We start from the raw sequence: 4,762 nt of genomic DNA, 5'->3' as shown, positions 1-4,762 counted from the left end.
CGTTTTCGACAATTTGTGGCACGACAAACGCGGACAAGCACGGGTTGCAAATTGTTGGAAACTGACGAAAATCAGGCAGATCTGTGGGAGTTTACGGGGGTTTACGGGGACGAAAATCTCACTTTTCATGCAGTGTTGGTGTTGCAGCTTTAACAATTTATCTTCCAAGTATTTACATTTTTGCATAATTTCTCTTTTTAGGTCAGAGGATATGCTAAATATTTTCCCTCTAATCACCGCCTTTATTGCATCCCATAATATTACTGGTGACACCTCCTCATTATCATTTTGAGTTAAATAATTCTCTGTTTCTTTTTTAAATTCTCTTTAATATTTGGATAGTTTAAAATATTTGTGTTCAACCTCCATAAGGTGGTTCTATTTCTCCTGTTCAGACAAATATCAGCATAAACTGGATGATCAGAAATTGTACAGCGACCAATTTCACAGGATTTGATTTTAAACAAATCATTCTTAAATATAAAAATGTAATCTAACCTAGAATATTGTTTACTTTGTGACTGGTCTAACTAGGGAGTACCAATATGGCGGCCTATGGCTTCACTTCAATCCCAAACTACCAACAGGCAATCAGCAATCCAGTGAATAAATAGAGATCAGTGGTGTCAGTCAGTTAGAAACGATTCCTTTATCGGTCACATCACTTTCTTGAAACGATACGCCCACCGATACAATGTTTTGGTCTATTTGCGCCATGCATCGGTGTTACCGGGCCCATCACTAGTGTTTAGATAACTGACATGTATGTCTGTGTTAAGTGTCCTTTCTTAAATAATGGGTTAGTTAACAGCACAGTCACGTTTACTCCAACGTTATGGCGGACAAGTATGGCAAGCCCATTTCACATTTATTAAAAGTGCTGTCCTCTCTATTGTTCAATCCATCCATCCATTATCTGCCACGCTTGTCCCGAGTGGGGTCGCAAGGGGTGCTGGTGCCTATTTCCAGCAGTCAATGGGTGAGAGGCAAGGTCTCTATTGTTCAATTTCTCTCAAATAAAAACTACATTCCCACTATGCAGAAATGTACATATAGATATCCTAAATTACATTTTTGCGAGCAAAAATTACATTTCAGGCTGCCAAAAATATAATTGTTCTAGTAAGAATAACCTTTCAAATACAAAGAAATCTTTACAAATTTTAAGTGGCCCTTTTGACATTTATTAAAATTTCAAAAAAGGCATTATTAAAATTGAGATATCTGGAAGTCAAATTTAACTAGTCAAAAATAAGTCGTAGATGCTGTAATTATATTCGAACTAGCAGAAATAGTTATCAAGAATTGGATTTCTGGATATGTGTAATGTTATATTTATTTTTGTTATCTGAAATACTAATTATGAGTAATGAGTAACTCTATTATGGAGATGTGAAATTAGAATTCATCTTCGTCAGAATTCAGATAGAAAAATGTTTATTTTAAATAGAAAGAATGTTATTTTAGATGTCTGGAAGTAAAGGCCCAATACACATGAATGGGAAACGTGACGCCATTTGTACTACGAAGAATTACATTTTAGATATCTGAAATGTTTTATTTATATGGGAGGAATGTTATTTTAGATATCTGAAATGTTAATTTTGACTTAGAAAAACTGCATTTGAGACGTCTGAAATATATATTCAGTCAAGCTGGTAAATATCAATATGGCCTGCCATAGACGTGGTTACGTCTCTGCAACGGGCCAACCGCTTTGTTTGCGGTAGGCTTTTGCGTCATGACGCAACCAGCTTACGTCGAACATCTGAGCGGTTGCACAACCTGCTTCTAGTCGGTGACATTGGAGGAGAGAAGCGTCTGTCTTCACTTCAGTTTAAGACGTGAGTCTTTATTCAAAAGGTATGTTTGGCTGTTTCTCTCAGCATTATCAACTTAGATGATGAACATGGGGGGACTTTTACTGAAAGCTTACCACACGTGATCCATTAATACGCATTTTAGGATAATTTCCTACACTTGTCGTCATCTAAAGTTAACATAGCTGCTAATAGCCTAGCTAACGTAAGCTGGAGGTAGCTGTGGTTCTTTGACTTGAGGCCCAACCGGCCCGCCGGAGGCTCCGCCACATCACAGCCGTCCTAAACCAACTTATTGGGTCAGTAAGTGAACAGTTAGGTCCTCATAGAGCGATCACTGAACTCATTTGGCAGCGGGTGTAACGGCGAACTGATGGCGGTGGAAACACTCGCATTCAGACGTCAGTTCCGCTGGTTTGCTGAAATGTGTTAAAATACTTTAATTTAACTGTATACATTTTAGGGCTGCAACTAACGATTATTTTAAAAATCGATCGATGAATCAGACAAAAAATATTTTTAATATTAACCTCTTTATTCCAAAATAAACATTTTAGACAGGCACACAAGTTGCTCATTAACTGTACTGCTGCAATATGAAAAATGTTTGCACAATTTGCTTTACTAAGTATTTTTTGTTGATGGATACAAGAAATTTTGCAGATATATTTTTTATACATACATCGTTTAGATTTGCTTGTCTTTCTACCCCTTTTATAGAATAGCATAGAAAATCCCTTTATTTGTTAGAATGGGACCTGTTCAGGGTGGACCTTGCCTCTCGCCCGTAGACAGCTGGACATAGACACCAGCACCCCAATATCCAGCTATGGACATTATTAGTCCACATCCAAAACTCCTCTGGTCATCTTATTTTGGAAGGATCCACTCCAGGTAGACCGCATCCTTGGAAGACTTTAAAATCGACTGATTGGCAGATTAGGTCATACTATAATATCAAACGGCAGCCATGTTTTAAAAATATTAACATCAGCTCTTCCCTGACAGTATGGTGGGAATTTCTAAAAGTAACGAAGTCATCATTTATCCCGTGAAGTCGTACACCCATCTGGAATAACCCAGACATTCTACAAAACAATATGATAAACTTTCCGTACTGGAAGAATAAAGGTATTAACTAGGGCTGCAACTAACCATTATTTTTTAAAATCGATTAATCGGCCGATTAATTTTTCGATTAATCGATGAATCGGACAAAAAATATTTTTAATATTAACCTCTTTATTCCAAAATAAGACAGAACAAACAGGCACACAAGTTGCTCATTAATTGTACTGTTGCAATATGAAAAATAGATGTTTGTGTTAAAACTACGCAAACTTACATGAGAAATGTAGCTGTACATCCACAAATTATAGGGTACTTTGTTTCATAAAGCGCAAAAAAAGACAGGCATTTTTGTTTTTAAAGCCCCTAAGGGGTTGAAACAATAGGATAAATATCTCCAAACAATCATGGTTGGATCGTTCACCATCATGTGAAGTTTGCTCTCAGTCAAGACAGCTGCTTGCTGTCTTTCCCACCATGAAGCTTGTCATTGGTTGTTGTTTTCTTCTGTCATGAGAAGGACAGGACACTGTAGTTTTCTGCTGACATGCTGCAGGGGTGGAATTCAACAATTTAATATTTTGTGTAAATAATTAGAAATGTTTGGATTTATAAGTACTTTTCTCAAAGAATGAGTTCTGCAGTAGTATTGCATTTTTGAAACCTACTCATTTATCCATCTACAGACATAAATGAAAAGTTGTGGTCTTAATTTAAAAAAATTCTAAAATTGTTTATGTGCCCTTTAAATTTTAAATATTGAATTAATTGCTAATTCATTTTCCATTACTGTAAAGTAGAAATATTTAAATTAACTTTCTGAATTAACTCTTCAAATATGTCTCCCATTTCAACAAATGAGGTTTTTTATAAACTAGAAGAGTTCTGCCTTTTAAGACAGGAAAGTATAGCAGTTAAAGTTGCTACTTGAGAAAATACTGAACCATAGAGATAAAAATAGCCCTGTGATTCAAATTATAAATTGTATTTGGAATAAAAATGAGAGAACTAGGGGTGCTAAAAAACACATCCTCCAAAGACAGATATTTACATGGGAATGTGGCATGTAATGAATCTTGCTGGATTTTATTCTGCTTCACTTCCATAAAATACAGGATCTCTTTACTTTATCTTTATTCTCCCACACTTTAGAGGACTTTGCTTGAACTGCTGCATCTCAATCCGCGTCTCAATCCGCAGGAAGGACGCAGCCTGCGGATTGAGAAGCAGCTTGCCTTTGCGTAATCGGTCATTAGAGCAGTTGACGTTATTGGCTTTTGAAAACAGCCATTGCTCACCTGCAGCGCTCGCTCTGTCGTATTTTTTTTTTCTCCCTATTTCAGTCAAGTGGCAATGATGACGGCAGATGACGCATTAATTGGCGACAAAACTGATCGATGATGAAATTCCTTCTTTTAAAAGTCGATTTTTTTCGATTCGTTGTTGCGGCCCTAGTTGCGACTAACAATAATTTTGACGATCAGTTTATTATCACTTGTGTCTCTGCTGTGTGTGTGTGTATGTGTAAATATATATATATATATATATATATATATATATATATATATATATATATATATATATATATATATATATATATATATTAGGGCTGCAACTAACGATTATTTAAAAAATCAATGAATCGGCCGATTATTTTTTCGATTAATCGATGATAATTTTATATTAACCTCTTTATTTACGTGAAACCATGTAGCGTTTATATTTTCTTTATAAATAAATTAACTTGCAAATTATTAGGGCAAGGCTTTTAAAGTTTAAATCTTCTGGCAAAGATAAAGTAAAGAAGATCCTGCAATTTATGGAAGTAAAGCAGAATAAAATCCAGCAAGATCAGTAATATGTCAATTAATTAT

At 35.5% G+C, this 4,762-nt stretch overlaps 1 protein-coding gene across 2 annotated transcripts in view; it reads left to right on the top strand.

Annotated features, from left to right (window-relative positions):
- The first annotated feature begins 1,750 nt into the window (after nt 1–1,750).
- LOC107105126 (cytochrome c-type heme lyase) overlaps nt 1,751–4,762 on the top strand; it is a 20,468-nt gene continuing 17,456 nt past the window's right edge. The window contains exon 1 of one of the 2 annotated variants that reach the window (XM_015405243.1): nt 1,751–1,863. The gene's annotated coding sequence lies outside the window, so the exon portion shown is untranslated. The remainder of the gene's footprint in view (nt 1,864–4,762) is intronic. The other variant, XM_015405244.1, reaches the window with a different exon arrangement.

Source organism: Cyprinodon variegatus, unplaced genomic scaffold (assembly GCF_000732505.1).
Source record: "Cyprinodon variegatus isolate N-32 unplaced genomic scaffold, C_variegatus-1.0 Scaffold2081, whole genome shotgun sequence".
Classification (NCBI taxonomy): Eukaryota; Metazoa; Chordata; class Actinopteri; order Cyprinodontiformes; family Cyprinodontidae; genus Cyprinodon; species Cyprinodon variegatus.
This window is presented reverse-complemented; position numbering and strand designations above follow the sequence as displayed.